General features: G+C 46.3%; 1 protein-coding gene across 6 annotated transcripts in view; it reads right to left on the bottom strand.

Annotated features, from left to right (window-relative positions):
- Nucleotides 1-21,580, bottom strand: part of PDE8A (phosphodiesterase 8A) — a 2,267,087-nt gene that overhangs the window by 739,464 nt on the left and 1,506,043 nt on the right. The gene's annotated exons all lie outside the window — the stretch shown is intronic.

Below are 21,580 nucleotides of genomic sequence, written 5' to 3'. Positions count from 1 at the left end.
GTAAATCAAATGCTGCTGGTGGGCTTGCAGCACTGATTGTGCCACCCACAGAAGCAGCTTGTAAAATGTGTCTCAGGCTTGCCATTGCAGAGCCTGTGTGCAGTCTGGGACTGCCATGTCGACTTGGCAAGTGCACAGACTTGCCAGTCCCTAAACCTTCCCTTTTCTGCATGTTAGTCACCCCAAGGTAGGCCCAAGGTACCCCTGTGGGCAGGTTGAATTGTATGTGAAAGGTAGGACATGCCCTAATGTGTGTGGCATGTCCTGATAGTGAATTAGTTATTACATCCAATTTCGTTTTTCACTATTGCAAGTCTATCTGTTCCCGTAGGCCAGAATGGGCAGTTTGATTATAACCTCTTATAAACATATCTGACCCAGGGAATAAGATGGGAAAAAAAGTTTAGTATGCCTGAACTCAGAATGTTAAAGTGCATCTTTTAGTGATTTTAACATTCTGTGTTTGAAAATACCACTTTTAGAAAGTAGGTATTTTCTTGCCTAACTATCCAGGGTGCCTCTGCTAGGATTGTGTATTGTATGTCTAGCTTGTGAGTGACAGGAGCTGGGAGAGGGCTGCGGCTCCAGCAGTCTGATGAGTCAGGGCTGAAATGAATGGGACATGGGTTGAATTTAGAGTAGGGGGAAGAGATTTCCTTTCACCTGCCTGGGCCAGGTCTGCTTTCAACAATGCTGTCTCCACTTCCTGCCAGGAAGCTGTACCAGAGAGGACAGAACTGATTTTGGCTGGGTACAGACACTCTCTGCCTTCAGAGACAAAGGATTTGTGTGTTTAAAAAGGGGGACCCAGACCCCAGAACTTTACATCAATTCTGGGAAATCAAGAGGAACCTTTGCCAAGGAGAAGAACCCGGAGAAGCTGAAGGGAGATTACTGCCCTGTGCGGTTTGCTGTTTAGGGTTGGCCTGCAGTGGTTGCTTGTTGCCAAGGAAAGGTGAAAATGACTTTGCTGTGTGCTTTGTCATCTTGAGGAAGATCTCCAAGGGCTTGAAATTGAGATTGCCTCCTGTCTGAAGTCTCAGGGACACAAAGACTTCACCACCAGCTCCCCTGAATATCCTTGCCGGGAATTGTAACCTGCAGAGAGGTGCCTGCTGCTGTTTAGGAACTCTAGAGACTGTTTGTCGCTGGGAGCTGAAAGCGTGACGCAACAACGAAGAAGTGTGTCGCATCCACACCGAGACCCGACGCATCACCGAGAACTTCGTCGCAGCGCCTGCAGTGCGGCTGCAAAAGTTCACGCATCGGACCGGATCGTCGCATTGCACCAAGCCGCCATTTTATCGCATCGAAGCGCCATCTTATCACATCGGAGGACCATCTTGTCGCATCGAAGCACCATCTTGTCGCATCGCAACCGGACTGCAGTAAGAAACTGACGCATCAACTCCCAACACAGTAACGAAGCGACGCATCACCTCCCCTGCACTGCAGTAAGGAACAGACGCATCCACTCCCCTGAGTGTAAGTAACGGCACATCACCTTACCTGCTACCCTTTTGTTTGTTTTGCGTGACGCATCTAAGGTACTTTGTTGGAAAAGTGTCACATTTACAACTTGCATTGAACTGAACTACCATTGAAGAGCCTATTTTTCATACTGTATTGTGGATTTTTGTCGTTTGGTCTTGTTTAGATAAAGTTTACCTATTTTTCTAAACTGGTTTGGTGTCCATTAGTAGTGTTTTCACTGTGTTACTGTATGTGCTCACAAATGCTTTACACACTGCCTCTGAGATAAGCCTGTCTGCTCGTGCCAAGCTACCAAGGGGTGAGCAGGGGTTATTTTAGGAGTGTATCCCCCTTTCCCTGACTAGAAGCAAGGGTCCCTATTTGGACAAAGGTGCAAACCATTGCCAACTAGAGACCCCCATTTCTAAGTTATGTGAGATGGGTGTCATCGAACCCATAGAATCGTCTGAATGGTTGGCTCCCATAGTCATAGCAGCCAAGGCAAGTGGAGATAGAATTAGCTTTTGTGTGGACTTACTCAGCCTTGATGAAAATATTTGGGTGGAGAGATTTTTTCTCCCAAATATAAATGAGATTCTGAGCACTATGGCTGAAGCCAAGTTCTTCTCAGTTGTTGATTTGTCTATGGCATATCACCCGGTGGAACACCACACAGAATCCAGACCGTTTACTGCTTTTACTACTCCTTTTGGTGATAACATGTTTGTGAGGATGCCTCTTGGACTTGCCTCTGCAGTGGCAGTTTTTTAGAAAATAATGCATCAAGTCCTAGCTGGCATTAATAACACCCTTTGTTTTTAGGATGATATAATGATTTATGGATCATCTATTAAAGAACATGACCACATTTTAATTTAGTGTGTGAGAAGCTTATGGAGGCAGGGTTAACAGTAAAACTCGAAAAGTGCAAGATCAGAGTAAGTTCAGTGGATTACCTTGGCCGCACAATTCCTAAATAAGGATTTAGACCAAAACACAGTTTGGTCCAAGCCACTGGCGTAACGAAAATTGAGGGGGCCTCCCTGCAAGGTACGAGGAGGGGCCCCCCTCCAGGCTCAATCATGAGGTCTCTGGCTAGAGTGCAGTGCCAAAGGGGCCCCCTGGAGTTTGGGGCCCCCCCGAGCCGCGGGGGCTGCGTGGGCCTGTGTTACGCCCCTGGTCCAAGCTGTTAGTGATGCCCCGTACCCAAAAAACAAGGAGGAGATTAAATCATTTTTAGGTCTAATTGAATAGATGGCAACATCTGTAAATACATTTTCAGAGAAATGTGAGAGCCTTCGTAAACTTAAAATAAAAGGAATTTGTCTGGGAGTAGAGTTATAGCAGAGATGTTGACCAATTGAAGAAAGAGATAATTTACTCACCGGCGTTAGGGTCTTTTCACCCTAAGAAAAAAAAACATCTTAACGACGGATGCATCCATTAAAGGTCTGGGTGTCACATTATCCCAGAAGGGTGAGGGCGGCAAAACTATTATAGCATCTGCGTCAAGATGCCTGAGTTCGGCTGAACGTAACTACTCCGTAATTGAAAGAGTGGCCCTAGCCTGTTTCTGGGCTGCTTATCACTACAAGTTTTATCTATGGGGTATTAAATTCACCATCCGTATTGACCATAAACCCTTAACATTCATGTTCTCGGCAAAGAAGACACAGTGTAATTTCTCCAAATGGGGTCTAGAGTTGGAGAATTTTTGTTTCCTGGTGGAATATTTACAGGGAGAAGAGAATAAAGTGGCTGATTATCTCTTGAGGGCGCCTTTAGAACATGCTGCCAAAGATGAACCATTAGGGGTACCCATCTTTGCTATTCAATTACCTACTTTAATTAATGCAAAATGGGAGGAGAGTATGAACAAAGATATCAACATGAACCTGCTCAACGATTTGATTGTGAATGGTTGGCCTGATAAGTGCAAGGATGTGGTCAATGAATTGAAATGCTATTGGGAAGTGAGATTTGAGTTAACTATAATTGAGGATAAATTGTATCATAATAAAAAGATAGTACCACCTGTTGATCTCAGAAACAAAATTATAGATGTGGCTCACGAAGGTCAATTAGGTAGGAGTGTCACTAAGAACAAAGTAATAAATAGTTTTTGGTTCCCGAACATGGATTCTATGGTGGAACATCAAGTCAAGAAGTGCATCAGCTGTGCTAAAAGTGATAAAACAAAAATTTTGCACAGAGTTCCTTTATCTCCTGTAGAAGTACCTACGGTATCATGGAGCAAATCGGCCATAGACGTAATTGGTCCTATGAAGAACCTGAGGACCTCAGAGAAGATTCATGTTTGTATTTGTACACATCTCACTGGATCAAGTTCAAGTTTACAGCACGCACAACCACTAGTAGCCTAATTGAGTTTTTGAATGAATGCATTCAGCAATGAGGGAATTTCAGCAATTTTGATCACAGACAATGGGGTGCAATTTACATCCTTGGAAATGAAAATTCCTACAAGAAATGAACATCAAACATGAGAAAACTGCATTGTATTGTCCTAAAGCCAATGGCCTAGTGGAAAGAACAAATAGGATGATCAAAGAACAAATTCAACTGGCCATCATAAATAGACAGGACGTAGACAAATCCTTAAGGGAAGGCGTTTGGTCGTACCACACTCCACCTAATCTCATTACTGGTATATCTCAATTCGTTTCCATGAGGGGAAGAGAACCATGCACAAAAATGAACCCAATATAGTTGGGTGGGGAAACAGCTTATTAACCAATGGTCATGAAACATATATAAAAACTCAACAACACCAGTTAAAATATAAGAATAGGTATGATCAAAAAGAAAATGGAGCGAAGGAACAGAATTTGAATGTAGGCGACACTGTTTTAGTGAAAAGACCCACGAAAGAGCATGTAAGTCAAAGTAAGTTCCAACCTCCTCAGCGGTTGGTGAAGGTGAGCAGAAATGCAGTTCAATTAGAAAAATGGACAAACATGGAGTGGGGATAGGCTTGTAAGTTTGGGGTAGCCTGGGCAACTGACCTTTTCTCATGAAGGGAGATGTGTTGTAATCTTCTTACATTTATGTATTTATTATTATTGCACCTATTCAAATGTCTCCATAACTTGGTTCCTCACATGTCCCCCTTTCCAATAGAATCTCCTGCCTGGTGCTCACATTAGAATGTTGAAGTCATCCGTTATTCTAGGAGAATGGATACTGGAATAAAGAAGTGTTTCTCTTACCTCTTGTGGAGCATTCATTCTTCATTGAAACTTCAACAGGAATATTTTGTGCCTCTAACTTGTAGGCGTATGTGAATGGAAAGCTTTTTGGCAGGGTTGAGCTGTTGCACGTGGCACTGAAAGCTATCATAGTTGCTCCGTCTATCCTTGTACTGGAGCGAGTTATTGCAACAATGGCAGCAGTGCGTACTGTCGCGCTGTGGGCTTCATCCGCCATCTAATTCCCTTCAGCGTGAACACCAACATGTCGATGACTTCATGTATGAATAATATGAACCTGTGGCAGGCCTTCTTTCAGCATTGCCACTTGTTCCCAGAGCATCTTGTGCTTTACTGTGCAACCTTTGAAATCCCTAAATCCATTCTGACCCCAATAATGTAAATATTCCTTATAGGACTGGTCACAGTAAAATGAATCACACACTATGAGATTTGGGAATTCATGATCCGTATTTTGTAATGCCAGTATCACGGATTTTAATTCCTCCAGCTGTGCCATACAATCCCCTAGGGACTGAGTGTGTGTTTTCCTAGGGAGAAACTTTCCATCCTGCATGCTTCCTTTTACACATGCGCATGCCATGGAATATTACTGTTTCAAACCTACGGCTGGCTGGGCAGATCTATCAGTATAAATGATACGTTCATATTGATCTAGAGGGATTATTTCATTCAGTTTGTAATGTAGAATCAAATCTGTAATCTACATCTATTGCAGTGAGAGAGTTAGCCCATTGAATTCATCGTGGATGCATTAGCTTAATTCAAGAATCGTAGAATTGGATTGCAGTCTTTCCAGAGCCATTGGAGGTTGTAACATTTATTAATGTTGCCCGCGGTGAGGTATGCTCTGTGCAATACATAGAAATGTACCAATTGGAACCAAGCATTTCTAGTACTCCTCCATGCTCTTTCCACTAGCTGCTCCCACGCTTTTTCGGCTATGGCCCTGCCCATGTCCGCCTCCCATTTTTGACGCAGCTCGGTCAGAGGTAAGAGTGTCTTGTGTGTTATAAGTCTATAGAGGCATGTGACCACCTTAAGGTACCTGCCGCTGTCACCAGCTATTGGCACCCTGCTGACTTCTGCAGTTCTGAGAGTCACTCCCGCCAGTGCTTCCGTATGGCCGCTTTGAGGGCCGAATGTAATAGGAAATCCCCCCCCGGCAGGCCAGATCTCTCCCGGAGGTCATTAAATGGGATCATAGTACTCTCTTCATATAAATCTCCCATTGTGGATCGTCCCATTCCCCCAAGGTCTACAATCTACGCCAATCTCCCCCATGGGGCAGTGCCTCACACATAGCCAATGGGATTTCCAGGGCATTTGATCCGTGCTAGTCTCAAACTCCTATTCCAGCATTTGCGAGCTGTCTTTAATTCAGAGGGGATAGTGTGGTCCTGTATGGGGAGCTTCAGTATTATTTGAGATAGCAGTCGTAGGTTCAGGTTGTCACCTCCCTGGTATTCCGTCCCCCTAAGTCATTCTGCCACCCACTTCGTGAGCCACTGCAACTGTGCCACAAGATAATAGGCCTCAAAGTCAGGCACAGCCAAACCTCCCTCCGCTCTTGGCCTCATAAGGGTGTTGAGCACTACTCTTCATCTGCCAGTCCCCCATCAGAACCCCGAGACCATTGTTTTAAGTTGGGTAAATAGTCGGGCCGGTATCCAAACTGGTAATGTACCAAAGTAATACAAAAGCGTAGGCAATGTCACCATTTTTAGGAGTGCCAAGTGGCCAGCTACCGATAATGGGAGGGTACCCCAGAAGCCAAAGCTACTTTTGGTTCCCCTTGTAGTGAAGGCAGTGATTTAGAGGCATACATTGCTATGTTAGCATAAGCGCGTTAGATGTTAGAGAAGCCATCTTGCCACTTTCGCTGCTTTTGCACACGACACTGTAGAGACGTTATTATTTGAAAACTGCTTGCTTGCCTTTTCTTCACATGAGAACTGTCCGTTGTTCACATCCCTAGACGTGCACTGCGACCTTGGTCTGAACATTGTGTGCAAAACACTCTGAGCCGCCAGACAATGTATGTTTTTGAGTTCAGGTTGATCGGCCCACTCTCTAGCCATAATACGCACACAGCTGCAAATACCTGAATGTCGAGAGCCTTTAATATTATTGTTTGCATGCGTTAGGAACACACATTCTGGAGAAGAACATTTCCAGGTGCAGAGCAAAGCTGATCCTGTGATGTGATTCACCTAAGCTGATCTTTACGGTATGAGGTTCCCCATTCAAGCCTAGACACCTTCTATTAGTATAATAATACTAGCCTACTAGCGAAGGGAAGGTGGCTGTATTCCACTGTCATTTGTAATATGATTTCTCCCCTTATTTTCTATGGTATTGTAACAATGCTGATGGTTTTAATTGTAATCATTTGTCTACTTATGTTAGCCAAAGTACTGCATCTTAGGACACGTAGTTGAAAAAATAAACCTTTTAAACTTTACCGTGTCTCTGATTACTCTTGTTGTGGACTGATATGAGAATAATAGCGAACAGGTATTTCTGATTCCCACCATTCCTGAGAGTACTCTAAGTCGCTTGTTCTGGGTTGTCTATACATTGGGACCTCGGAGAGAATACAGATAACGAATGGGACACTGATGCTGGTCGGATAAGGGTTCTGGGGTGAGTTTTTGGTACACCACAATTCACTGAGGTCCTGGTTTCCTGCGCATCGTTCTATGAATGAGCAGAATTCCTGCAACACGGCGCACCATGAAACGCCTCAGTAGTACTTATATTAGTCCACGCCACCCTCACTCTTGTTTCCGGATAGCAGGAGTGATGGTTTTAACCTACCTGTTTGTACGATAGGTTCCCTCAAGCTCGTCAATTAAAAAGCTTTTTTTTTTCTTTCTGAACCCTTGTGCTACTGTAATATCCATTGTTGTTCTTCTCTGTGTCCTTATGGCGGTCGATATTGCAGCGCATAACCGTACACCTCTGTGGCATCATTTGACGCAGTATGGGGTGCCGGACGATGGAATGGCCATTACTTTTGTAGTGAGTGCCGATGCGTCTAACCCCTACGAGTTGTTTTACTCTTGGGTGACACTGCCAGCAGTGAATGCGGATGATAATACGTTTCACTCATATACTCACACACGGGTCCCAGCAAATTATACGCCGTATAGGACGCAGGAGATTCCCCTTTAGGCCTGGCAGCATCGCATTTGGTTTAATGGCGCCCTTCCCCATGCGGTTACACCGGCTAGAATGGGCCCTTTGTCAACTCCAGGGGCCACATGGCCGGTGATGGCCGGATTTACGCCTCATCCCGCCTATCTGACTGTTGCGGTGGATGAGTTGCGTGTACTCCATACAGCCCTTATTACAGTATATACGGCTTTAGTGCAATACGTTTCACGCAACATGCAGGTGAGGGCACCTGCTGTTGCGGGACAACCAGCTGGCCAAGCCGCGATTGTTATTAGTCCCGTCATGGTTAATTCGGTAATGGGCAAGCGCCCCCAGAATAAGGATGATTTGCCTTATTGGCTTGCTGAGAAATTTGACCAACTGGAAGCGGTATTTCCGCATTCTAGCCCTGTGGAGAAACACAGGATCCTCACCATTAGTTTGCAGAAGGACTTAGTCCCAAGGTGTCCGATTGTGACAACTGGGGCAAGGTCTTTGCCGCAGTCTACTCAAAGTGCTTTGGCACCCAGTCTATGGCTGTGCTTTCCTCCGTCATTAAACGTATTCAAGATAACCACGGTCCGGAGGTGGCTGTAGAGTTGGGAATGCGGCTTGTCGGTGTGTTCGACGTAGTTGCCTCTCTCGTCCTTGGTAATCTCAAGGGAGATGCGGTGCAATTACAAGTGGCTAATGGCTTAGCCCGCGTCGATGAGCTCAACAAGCCCAAAGAGTTGCCTAAAATTATTGCGGAAGCATATAGAACTATTGGCCGCAGTAGCTTAGGGATCAAACCGACTATAGTCATTCCTGACTTAATACAGCAGACTAAGGTGAGTTCGTCTGTCAAAGACGATCGTCCAACTTTTCCTAAACAAAATTGGTGAACAAAGTAACAGGGGAAACAGCAACAGAAACAGGGGTCTCGTCCTGCCTCTCCCGTACAGGCGACTGGTGAACACACATACGATTTGCGCGATCGCACTAGTATTAGGTCACCTGACAGATTTCAGGTTACTGAACAACGTTCTCCTCGTTCTTCACAGAAAACATCGGCCTCACAGTCCGGTGGCGGAAAACGTGGAAAAGGTCGGGGTGCCCAACAAGGACGTGAGCAACCCCGCCAGACTGATGGTAAAGGCAAGCAGGACGAGTTTGCACGTCAATGTCCCCCGTTTCAGAAGAAGAAAGTTGCTGCATTAACAGCGAGGTATGCCACAGATAGTGCGGACGCAGCTTCGGAACCTGACATGGACACTAACGCTGCTCGACAGCGCAGCGGAGGTTACAGTAGTGCGGCAAGCACTGCGTCCATTTCTGGAGGCGACAGCAACTGACACGTTCATTACTGTAGAAACTGCTGACACTAGAGTGGCTCCCCCTGACAGACTATATGACATAGTCCTCTTAATTGAAGGTGACATACAACGTACAATACAAGGGATTTTTTGGGATAATCTGATCTCTTCCTATGACATTCTCTTGGCAGAGGCGGACTGGCCCCCGGCTTTCATTTTAGATGCTCCTAGAGGGAAAGAGGTAATCCTCCCATTCTTTGCGCACACAGTGCCAAAGGAGCACGCTGAAAGGTTTGCCGAAGAGTGGGCTCAGGTGCTTGCACCGGCTTTGTATCGTACTCAGGTGGGCTGGGATAAATTGTCTCCCAGCCATGAGATTCCCTTGCGGTCTATGCCTCAACCACAACCCCAATATCCCATGCGCCGCGAAGCTAGATCTCACGTTGCGGAAATCCTTGAGCAATTGGAATATCAGGAAGTTATTGAAACATGTGCGTCACCTATGAATAATCCTTTATTCACTGTAACGAAGCCTGATGGATCGTACCGCTTAGTTTTGGATTACCGGAATTTGAACTCTCATTGCCGGACGTGAGCGGTGCAGAATACCCACAGTTCTGCCCTCGTTGATAGTCTCGTGAGAAAAAGGTTTAAGACCACACTTGACATATCCAATGGCTTTTACAGCCATAACCTGTCCTCTATTAGTAGTCAGTGGACAGCGTTTACTTCTGGCCGCAAGCAAAAGCAATTTAAGAGATTAGCCATGGGCTATAAAAACAGCCCTGGCGTCTTTGCCGCACGTGTTGTCTCTCTGTTAGAGAGCATTGACCCTGATGCGTACTCGTATGTTGATGATATCTATCTCACAGACGAAAAGTTGTGGCCGCATCTGTGTCGCGTTGTCGCATTATGGTTATGTTTGCAGACTTCGGTTACAAATTCAACTTTGCGAAGTCTCACATTGCAGCGTATATAGTGTTGTTTTTGGGCTACGAGCTCAACAATGAGGCTCGAGGATTAGCTCCTCACTTTCTGGAGAAGTGCGCATGTCTGCGTGCTCCTACAACATTGAAAAAATTGCAGTCTTTGCTGGGCTTTCTGAATTTCGGTCGTACGTACATTCCCGATTACGCCCAGCGTATCAAGCCACTATATGCCTTGGTACAACCTACTTTTTCCAAATCGAGCTGGCTGCCAGAGCATTCAGCTATTTTGCAATCTTTTCAGGCTGATCTTCTTGCTTCGAAATACTTACTGACACGTGATAACCACACCAACCTGATAATAAGAATTGTGCCAGGCGCAGTGGGTTTCACGTACTTAACGTTCAATGAGGGCGACACAGTCCCCAATGCCTACAAATCACACTTGCACACTGCGGCTGAATTGCGCTTTTCCTCAGCCGAAAAAGTTTTGACTGTGGTGCAGATGGCGATTCTTAAAGAACGGGCGCTGTCGCAAGGAAAACGCATGTTGGTGGTCACACCGTATCCTGCCCTAGAGGCAGTGACGAAAGCCAGTGTACCCAATACAAAAGCTTTGCATTCACGTTGGATACAATGGGCCACTTCTCTGACATCGCCAGATGTCACCTCTATCTTTGATGCCTCATTGCAGACGAAGGAGTACTTGCAATATGAATTTGTTCATCCGGCTCCTCTGTCTTTGCGCCCGCTCGAAGATTACCATTGTGTCATTTATACTGACGGTTCGGCGCAACCGGCGGCGGATTCGAAGCATGCCTATTCAGCAGCCTGCGCAATTGTAGCGGGTACTTTCGAGAATGGGGAGTTCAAGTCTGATGTCGTGCATACGCAGTCATTGGGTGATTGTACCGCACAGTTGGCAGAGCTCCGTGCTCTGGTGCTTGCACTGGAGTTTGCTGATCCTCGGGTGACTACTCTTATAGTGAGTGACTCGTTTTACTGTGTTCAGTCTTTTAACGACAATCTATTCTTTTGGTCTCAAAATGAATATCGCGATTCCAAAGGTAGCACAATTAAGCATAAAATGCTTTGGGTTAGAGTGGCAGAACTTAAAGAACATCTGCCTCACGTGAATGTGACTCACACTCTTGGTCACAAGCGAGTTGGTGTCCACGCTGTCGGCAACAGCTTGGCTGACGAGGCAGCGAAAACAGCAGTGGCGACATATCTAGTAGCAGCAGTTACAAGATCCAAAAGTAAGATCGATGATGACATTTTGGTAGCTATTGCTGCTACAAAGAAGGGAAGTAATTACCCGAGAGGTTTCCCTTCTCGTTACCATTATCACTTAAGTCCTGATAACGTCCCATTAGTGAGAATTAACGACGTTGGTGACAGATTGATTCCCAACGGGGACTGCAGACCATCCTTGATACCAGCGGCTCACGAGGGTTTGGCCTCTGCCCATGCCGGCGTTGCAGCAACTGTTACTCAGTTACAACAACGATACTGGTGGCGCAGGTTCGCACTTATGTTCTTGATTGTGACATTTGCCAGTAGATTAAACTTTCAACTGCTGCGCGCCCACCACAAACTCAGTTGTACATATCTAATACACCACTTGGGTGTGTTTATCTAGATCACTGCGGTCCTTTCTCCTCTGATACTGCGTATAAGTATATCTTAGTTGCAGTGGATTCGTGCACACGTTTTCTTTGGGTATGGCCACAAAGGAGTGCTGATGCTCGTACAGTCATAAGGGATTTGCGTGTCTTTGTGGGAATTTTTGCGCGTGGTACCTTTCATTCTGATCAGGGCCCTGTGTTCGCCTCTAAGGCGTACAAAGAAGCCATGAAATCCTTGGGGGTCCAAGTCAAATTTTTGTCTCCATACCGACCTGAGGGTAATAGTGTAGTGGAGCGAATGAACCGTGACTCAAAGCAGTCCTTGATAACTAGGGTTCTAGGCACTGGCCGGAACTGGTTTGCCCATCTGTATAACGATCAACGTGCCCTTAATAATCTCCCTAGAAGGTCTCTGGGTGGGCGGACCCCATACATGATGCTCTATGGCATAAAAATGTTTGTCCCAGACCTTGATGGTCTAGACATGGCGGCGTCTGCCGCACCCTTTGACGTAGATGATCACTGTGCTGTGTTACAGAGTCTACAAGAGACCAGAGACAGTCTCGCGAAGGAACACTTGACCTCCACATCTGATGCTGCGCTTCAGATTCCAGTAGTCGGCTGGCTACCTCCTGTTGGTGACCTGGTCCGTGAGAAGGTGGAGAACAAGAAGGAGTTCAGCCCCTCTTATCGTGCCCCGGTTCCAGTGCTTGGCGTGCAGGGTACAAGAACAGTCATTTTACCTCCACTTCCTGGTCGCAAGGATAACAGGTACATCTCCATTGACAATGTCAAACTACAGAGAGTGGCCAATTCTTCTTAGTATGACTCCAGCGGTCTCTTGCCCTGCGATGCTGAGAAATTCTGTTTTGGCTCCAGCTTCTACCACCATGCCTGATATTGCTATCGACATGCATACAGTTGCTGATCCTTTGTTGCTACCACCAGCTGATGGTCTACCTGAAGATACGGAGTATGCTTATCCTGCAGATGTAACGTTGCCTGTTTTACAATCAACCGCAGTTACCCAGTCACATTTCTCCTTTGATACTAACTCTATGACTTCCAGGGCCCCATCAAAAGTTTCTATTTTTCTTTTTGGTTTAAAAGACATTTTTTGATTCCCCCTTGGACTTACATTTTTATGTCCATCGGATTTGTGGTGGTATTTAGTCTTGTGAACGGACACTACCTAAAAGAAAGATCGACAATTAGACAAATTGATGGAACTTTGGCCCCCCACTCCTCATCACACATCATGAAGAGAGACCAGACTTTTGTGAATATTACTGCCTGGCCTGTGTTAGATGGGATTGCGTGGGATGCTGTTAAATTTCAAATTCATTGACCCACTGAGGTTATTAATGTTCCGAATGTATTTCGTGTTTCTATGGGGGATGTGGTTAAACAAAACATTCGCTCTGACGATTGGGATGTTCAGGCCATAGAAGCACTGTTTTCTGATTTGAAATATTATGCCGCTTTTGATGCTGAAGATTTGTATTTAGACACTGCTAAATACGGGGAGTTGCTTTGCTATCAACATTATGGCAATCATTTCCTACATAAAGCCAAAACGTATCATAATTTTGTGAATTATACACAATGGGAACATTGTCCAACGCCAATGTTAGGCAGCTCCAGCACATTGGTGAACAAATTTGCCTATTTTATTGATTTCAGTGTTTCAAAACCTGCCGCATTTTATTTTAAAATGGCAGCGGAGTCTGCCTCGAAGGTTAGGCTGACACACACTAAATTATTGTATTCCAAATCCTTTATGGATGATTTAGCGGTCAGGGGTTATGATCTGTGGAAAGCTACTATTGATCTTAAATCTGTTTGGGGTTCTAAACCATGGCAGGTGCAAGGAACAGAAGCTTTGCATCGTGCCTGCCTCATCCCGAACCACATATTATTTTTGAATTCAACTATTTTTCAGACCACCTGTTTTGGATTGGCTACTTCTAAAAAACTGAATTCCCCCTCTATTCCAGATCTGGGTGCTTATCCAAATTGGGATAATCATACAGATCTGTCCCTTGATGCGTTGCAGTCATACATTACTAACACATCATTCAATATTTCCAAATTAAATTCGGAAGGATGGTTGACTTGACAGATGAGCTAATATTCCTGTCAACATCGTTTTTTGGGTCTGCAGCCTGGGTATACGCAGGTTCGCGTAGACCCCCGCTTTGAATCTCCTCAATCTGTTACTACCTACTCTGTTGGGAAGTTATGCCAGTCTTGGCTGCAACATTCCACCTTGGCATCTGTTAAAGTTCATTTATCTAAATTACATGACAAAATAGATTTGAATGATTTTGTTAAGGGTTTTGTGGGTGGCAGGTCCAAAAGATGGGTGTATGCTATTTATAACGAAGTTTGGAAATTATCTCAAATTGAAGCGGCTTCCAGATTGAGAGCCATTGACCAGGCCAATTTGGAAAAAGTTCTGGCTGTTATCAATAATAGCATTAACACCCTTTCTTCCAGAATTTACACATTAGATAATATTGTTTCGTCTGTTGTTGATATTGTGCAGGATATGTCTGTTTTGTATCATGGTCAAAATCAATTGCGTTCTATAATGCAGTTTGCATGGACTTTGCAAACTTTAAATGCGGTGAAAGTCCCCTGGGACTACATGAATACTTCATCTTTATTCCTTCCCTTTAATCTAACTGCGAAACAACAATTCATGTCCATGAAAGATGCAACATTCTCATTACTGCATACTGAAAAGTTAAAACCTTTGCCTTTTTCAGTGGCCGAATTGAACTCAGCTGTGTGGCTTATCCATGGGTTAATCACATTGCCATTTCCCTTGTTTAAATTCAGTTCGTGCATGAAACATTATGCCCTAGGTAGATATGAACCGTTGGGTACTGCTTTCCTGCATGAAGTATGGTCACTCCCATTTACATACAGGTGCATGAGAGAAGGTAAAGAAGTTTATTTGAAGGGTGAGGAATGCTCTTTCACACCTGATCACTCTGTAGTCTGTAGGCACATCCAATTGCATGGCGCATGCAATGTGCAAGCGCCTAATTTAGCATGCGTCCTGAAAGGGATTCCAGTGCCAGCTATTACACCCTCTTTCACGTTGTTAGCTAACCGCAGTTATTTGCTTTTAACGAATGAGGCTTGCTGTGGGATGCTAGTGGGAATTCCTTACATTGTGATTGTATCACATAGAGTAGTCTGCTGTAAAAATGTCCTTTTCCCACCCCGCATGGGCGGCTGGATGTATCGATCTGGCCTCCCATTCCAACCTTGAAAGCAGAGTTCAACAAAATGAGCAGAATAAGGGCTCTATTGTCTCAAAAAGAAGTCGCTCTGACTTCGTCCCGTGAAACATTTGTCCTTCACGTAGCCAACGCCCGTACCGAGGTGCAGGCGCTTTTAAATACTGATCTCCCACTTCATTTTGGTGCCCTGATTCAAACTATATTTAACGCCTCGTCAACAACTGGCTTGGCGCATTTTTTCAAAATTGTGGGCTCCGGCCTCGTGACCTCCTTCCAAACTATTTTTGGTGTGATACCGGACTTTTTTCATTCTATTTTTTCCAGCCTCTTTGGAGGGCTCCCGTTGATTCTCGCCCTCGCGGCTGGCGTGCTGCTGTTGGTCTGTGTACTGCGCAATGGCTGCACAATTTGTGTCACTCAATAGCCTGTCCCGGCTGCTCCACCTTCATAACCAGATGCTTGAATATTATGGAACTTTACCACTGGCTACCCTGAGCATAGCCTATGGATTATCCTCCCGGTTTGCCTACTTTACATGCGTACAACCGGTTTTTCATTGCCTAGATTGTCCTTTCGAATGGGCTCTGGATTTGTGCTAGTCAAACTCGGTGTCTCCTGCCCCGGATTATGATCGACTGATGAGTCCATTAGTGGCTCATGAGTTGGACTGTTCTAATGTTAGGATTATGGCCTGTGGAGCGGCACATGGAATCCTAGGGAATTGGGACATCAGAACGGCAGCGTATGACTTCTTGGCAAGAAGTTATCTGGAAGAACACGCCAGTTGTCCTCTGAATGTGCTCGAGGCCCCAGTTGTCGAGGAACACGTGTGTTCATTTACCTGATTAGACTGGATGGCGGACACTGTTGCAAATCGTTCCAATGACTTCCTCTTGGAAGCTGTCGCTACGTATTGTGCTTACACATTGATGGATTAACGTGACTATCGTCCAGCTTCCCTTGCACAAACCACACTTTTTTTTTTGTGTGTTTCAACATCTGGGCTTGTTGAGCCTCAGCATGATGTAATGACTTACCATTTTCTTTTTTCCCTTCATTTTGTTTTTTTTTACGTTTTTTTTTCTCAAACTTTCACTCCTCTTTATTTGGATTTCCAATGCATGCACTTGGTTCCGCTCTGTCGGATTTGAACTCTGCGTTCCTATTTGTTCGTGGTCCGATCAAGGGGGGGTGTAGTGAAGGAAGCGATTTAGATGCATACATTGCTATGTTAGCATAAGCGCGTTAGATGTTAGAAAAGCCATCTTGCCACTTTTGCTGCTTTTGCACACGACACTGCATGTTATTATTTGAAAACTGCTTGCTTGCCTTTTCTTCACATGAGAACTGTCTGTTGTTCACATCCCTAGACGTGCACTGCGACCTTGGTCTGAACATTGTGTGCAAAACACTCTGAGCCGCCAGACAATGTATGTTTTTAAGGTCAGGTTGATCAGCCCACTCTCTAGCCATAATACGCACACAGCTGCAAATACCTGAATGTCGAGAGCCTTTAATATTACTGTTTGCATGCGTTAGTAACACACATTAGTAACACACATTCTGGAGAATAACATTTCCAGGCGCAGAGCAAAGCTGATCCTGTGATGTGATTCACCTAAGCTGATCTTTACGGTATGGGGTTCCCCATTCAAGCCTAGAGACCTTCTATTAGTGTAATAATATTAGCCTATTAGCAAAGGGAAGGTGGCTGTATTCCACTGTCATTTGTAATATGATTTCTCCCTTCATTTTCTATGGTATTGTAACAATGCTGATGGTTTTAATTTTAATCATTTGTCTACTTATGTTAGCCAAATACTGCATCTTAGGACACGTAGTTTATAAAATAAACCTTTTAAACTTTACCGTGTCTCTGATTACTCTTGCTGTGGACTGATATGAGAATAATAGCGAACAGGTCTTTCTGATTTCCACCATTCCTGAGAGTACTCTAAGTCGCTTGTTCTGGGTTGTCTAATCATTGGTAGCTTCGAGAGAATACGGATAACGAATGGGACACTGATGCTGGTCGGATAGGGGTTCTGGGTACTGAGGTGAGTTTTTGGTACACCAAAATTCACTGAGGTCCTGGTTTCCTGCGCATAGTTCTGTTCATGAGCAGAATCCCTGCAACACCCTTAGAGCTCTCCCTTTATTGCCTTCAAATAGATCCCCTTGTGCATGTTATATTTGTGTGCCCAGGTATGTCAACCAACGGTCCTCCCACTTCACTCCTGCTGTCTCTTCGGGGCCTACTCTACTCGTCTTGGTAGGGAAGAGGCACGACTTTGCCCAGTTTACCCTGAGGCCCGCCACCCTTCCTAGGCTATGCAGGAGCTCCTTAGCCCCACACAGCGCATCTCTCGTTTCGGCCAGGAACATCAATAAGTCGTCTGCATATAATGCAATATGATGCATCTGCCCGGACACCTCCACGCCCTGGTGGTGCTGGCGAGTTCTAGCACGAGCCTCCAGCGGCTCAATAGCCAGGGCAAACAAGAGAGGTGAAAGTGGGCATCCCTGGCTTGTACCCCGGCCTACTGTGCAAGCATTCGATATCAGACCATCCGCCTTGACCCTGGCAGTGGATTCCTTGTAAAAGAGAGCTGTCTATCCCACAAACTCAGCTCCCAGCACAAACTTCCGCATCACTTGGAATAAACAAGGCCATTTGAGACTATTGAATGCCTTTTCAATGTCTACAGCGAAAACAGTGGCCTCTTACTTCCGGTAGGAGTCCGCCTCCAACACATATAGGAGACGCCGAACGTTCAATGCCATATTTCTGGTGGGGATAAAGCCCACCTGGTCTATGTGTATCAACGTTGTCATATGAGGGAGGAGGCGGGTGGCCAGGATTTGGCTCAGGATCTTATAATCCAAATTAAGCATGGAGAGCTGTCGGTATGCCGTTCTGTCCCATGCTGGCTTCACTGGTTTAAGCAGCGGGATAATAACATCTTCTCTCGTCGACTCAAGCAGATGCCCCTCCTGCTTCGCCCAGTTGTATTACTCTACCAGCCTAGGAGCTAATAGCTCAACATATGTTGAGTAGAACTCCACCGGCAGCCCATCCGTCCCTGGCGTCTTATTCCTGGCCATACTCTTAACAGCCCCTCTCACCTCGCCTATCTCTATGTCTCCGACCAAGGCCATCCGCTACTTCCTCATCCAGTCCCGGAAGCTCCACATCTCTTATAAGCTTGTTTAGACCCTCGTCCGTCGGGACAGGCTTCTCCTGTACAGGACAGAATAGTAATCCAGAAACAGGTCATTAATGTCCTGCTGTCTGTAGCGGGTCTCCCCTCCCTCCCCCCTGAGCTCTAGTATTACTATCTCCCTCCTAGCCAGGTTAGCCAAACAAGCCAGTAGGGCCCCAGATGTGTCTGTGTGGGACCGTGTCATATTTTTTATAAATCGAAGCAGCGTAGTCGTTCCACCTGTATGGCCATTGCTTCCTTAGCCTCCAAAAACTCCTCCTGTTTGTCTCCCCTTTCAGGTCTTTCCTTCTTAATCTCACAGAGTCGCTACTCTGTCACCTGTATGTCCTGTAAGAGCACCGTCCGTGTTCCCACCATCTCAGAGATGCAACGCCCCCGGATGACCGATTTAAAGGCGTCCCACTCTATAAGCGGGTTTGTCGCCGTATTAGCATTTTCTAAGAAGTATTGTCCAATAGCAGTACCCACTGCCGCGTGGAAGGCCTGGTCCTCTAGTGCTTTGGATGCAAGGGCCAGGCAGATATTCTGAGCCTCGTGCGGGACCTTACCAGTCCTAGCATTACTGGGTTATGGTCTGAAATTGTTCTGGTAAGATATCCACTGGTTTGTACTCCCTCATGCACATCAGGAGAACACAAAATAGCTCAGGCATTACCAAGATAAAGGAGTAATTCCTATCCCCAGGCTGATGGGCCCTCCAGGAATTCACCAGTCCCCACCGCTGCTGCCACTGTCAGCGCGCCTCTGCTAGTTTATGGATGGGAGTGTCAGGGAGCAGAGGGTGAGAGGGGTCCTGCCTAATATCCGTAATACAATTAAAGTCACCCCCCAATGTCACTGATCCCATGAATACTGAGGCCAGCGTCCCAGAGAGATGTGACAGGAATGCTGACTGTTCCGTGTTAGGGGCATATAAGCTCCCCAGTACAATATTTCTGCTGTCCAAATGCCCAGATACTGCAACAAATCTCCCCTCAGGGTCAACTATCTGCCGCGTGCACTGAAAGAGCACCCCTACCCTCACCCAGATCAGGACTCCTCTGGTGAAACCGAGTAGTTGGTATAAAATACTTGACCCCTCCATCGATGTTGAAGTGCAGCTCCTCCTTTTGCCATTATGTGGGTCTCCTGAAGCAGCACAATTTGCACCCCCCTCCTGACCAGGTACGCATGTATTTGATGGCATCGCAGCATAGTGTGCATCCCCGTACATTCCAAGATATACATTTAATATCTACGGGGGGTACCATTGTGTTAAATGGATCTCGCCCCTAGTGACTCTCCCAAGTGTGACACGCCTGGACCCAAACAACAACCCCTTACCAAAATGAAAACCCTAACTCCCCCTCCCCAGGACAAGTACAAGCAAACGAGTTCCCATCCAAACTTAAACTAAGAGCGAGAAAGTCTTCTGGTAGTTGCGGGGCTATGTAGCTTACCCTACCGTGCCCGGAGCGCCACCAGGCCACATCCCCCAAAACCTAGACTGGATCAGCAGCCCTGGTTCACATGTCAAAGTTCATCTGCCTCATTAGTATACGTGCAAAAACAACAGTTGATGGGCAAAAAACGATTTAGGCCCAGATCTCTGTTCTGGGGTGAATGTATGACATTGTTCTGCATTTTGTCCATCTACTGTTGTTTTTTCATTAGTATAGGTGGCAGTCCTCACAGTCACGCTCTCTGCGTATGGCCATCTCAGCGTCCCGAGGTCCTCAAGTTTACCCCAGGGGTTGCACAGCTCATGCAATGTCATCTGCTGTCTGAGGTCTGACGTCCGACAATTCTGTCTCCGAATCCTCATTTCCATTTGCTTCCAGCGAGCCTTCCGATCTGTCCACTCCAAACCCGCTTTTGCTCGAGTTAGGGCTGGTACCACTCTGGTTAAGTTCTGCAACTGCCTGCAGTGCTTTGCGCCGGTCAGATCTGAGCTCCTTGGGAGACGGGGCTCGAGTCATACTTTTACTTTTGTTTGTACTCTGCTGTGTGAGGTCCGGCAAGGGGTTGCGTGGTTCCTCGCCTTGTCCAACCATTCCCATGCTTCCTGCGGTGTAGTAAAAAACTTTGTTCCTGTCGAATCGGTTACCCAAAGGTGTGCCGGAAACAGCATTGCGTATGGGATGTGCAGCTGTTGAAGCTTCCTTGTGAGGGGCAAAAATGGCGCTCTTTGATGTTGTACTTCTCTAGTGAAGTCCGGGAAAATAGTTATCTTACTGTTGTCCACCTGTAGGTCTTGCTTTTGGTGGGCTTGATGGAGAATATGGTCTCGGTCCCTGAAATCGAGGAGTCCTGTCACTATTCGACGAGGAGGGGCTCCGGGCTTGGGCGGTCTGGATGAAACCCCATGAACTCTTTCCAGTTAATAGAAGGGGGAGAGCCTCTCCAGGGCCACCTCAGCTATGATCCAGTCCTCAAGAAATCGTACCGTGCCCGTGCCTTCCACTTTCTCTGGCACTCCCACTATTCATTGATTGTTTCTATGGGGTCTTCCCTCACTGTCTTCAGCCCTTACTTCTAGGACCTTAATCTTGGCATCCACCGCACTGATTTTTGTAGAGTAGTCACCACTTCAGGGAGTTCAGTGAGTGCGGTTTCCGTTATTACGATGCGCTCCTTAAGTTAGCGGTGGTCGTCCTTCAGCAGACTGAGATCTGTCCCTATCGCGCCAATCTTCATCTCCAACGCCTCTTGGAAGGCCGTGATGTCCTGCATGATGTCCGTTAGGGTAGGCCTCGTGGGAGCAGCATCCTTTCCCGCCTCCATGGTCTCATCGTCATCATCAGTCTGAGTTTCCAGTGCCCCCTGTACTAAAGGCAATATACCCTTTTGTCCTGGGTACTTTACCCATCCTCCGCTCAAAGTTCTTGCCCTCCCGGCACTGGACAGATCAACCTACTCAGGTGGTGTCCAGGCGATGCGCTCTGCCTTTTCATGTATTAACTGGGCTAATTTCCATGTGGGATTCTGGTGTGTCGTTCAGTTAGATATATTGGTCACCCATGGCATCTAGGGTCGGTTTTGCCTCTTGTCGAGTTCCAGGTCTGTGGATTACACTACTCCTCCAATACCACCTCCTCTGCCCCTCTCTTTCACCCACCACTGGGCTTATGCAGTGCGCTCTCTGTCGTCTTTTCAGTGCCCCCTTTTGCCCCTTAGCAATTCTTACCAGCGTCCCAGTGGTTCAGGAGGGCACCTGGTCGGACTTCGTGCAGCACACCTCCTACTTGTTGATGGACGTGCACACTATACTCCACGTGTCTAGGTGTGTGCCAGTCCGGTGCTCCCTGGGCCTTGTCTTCTCAAGCTTCACTGGGGCATGGATGGCTTATAGCCCTTGAGGCTCATGGTCAGTGTAGCAGTTGCTTTCTCCCGCTTCCCCCTTCCTGGATAG

The sequence above is a fragment of the Triturus cristatus genome, chromosome 3_1, assembly GCF_964204655.1.
Source record: "Triturus cristatus chromosome 3_1, aTriCri1.1, whole genome shotgun sequence".
Classification (NCBI taxonomy): domain Eukaryota; kingdom Metazoa; phylum Chordata; class Amphibia; order Caudata; family Salamandridae; genus Triturus; species Triturus cristatus.
Note: the sequence above shows the minus strand (reverse complement) of the source record. Positions and strands in the feature narration are given on the sequence as shown.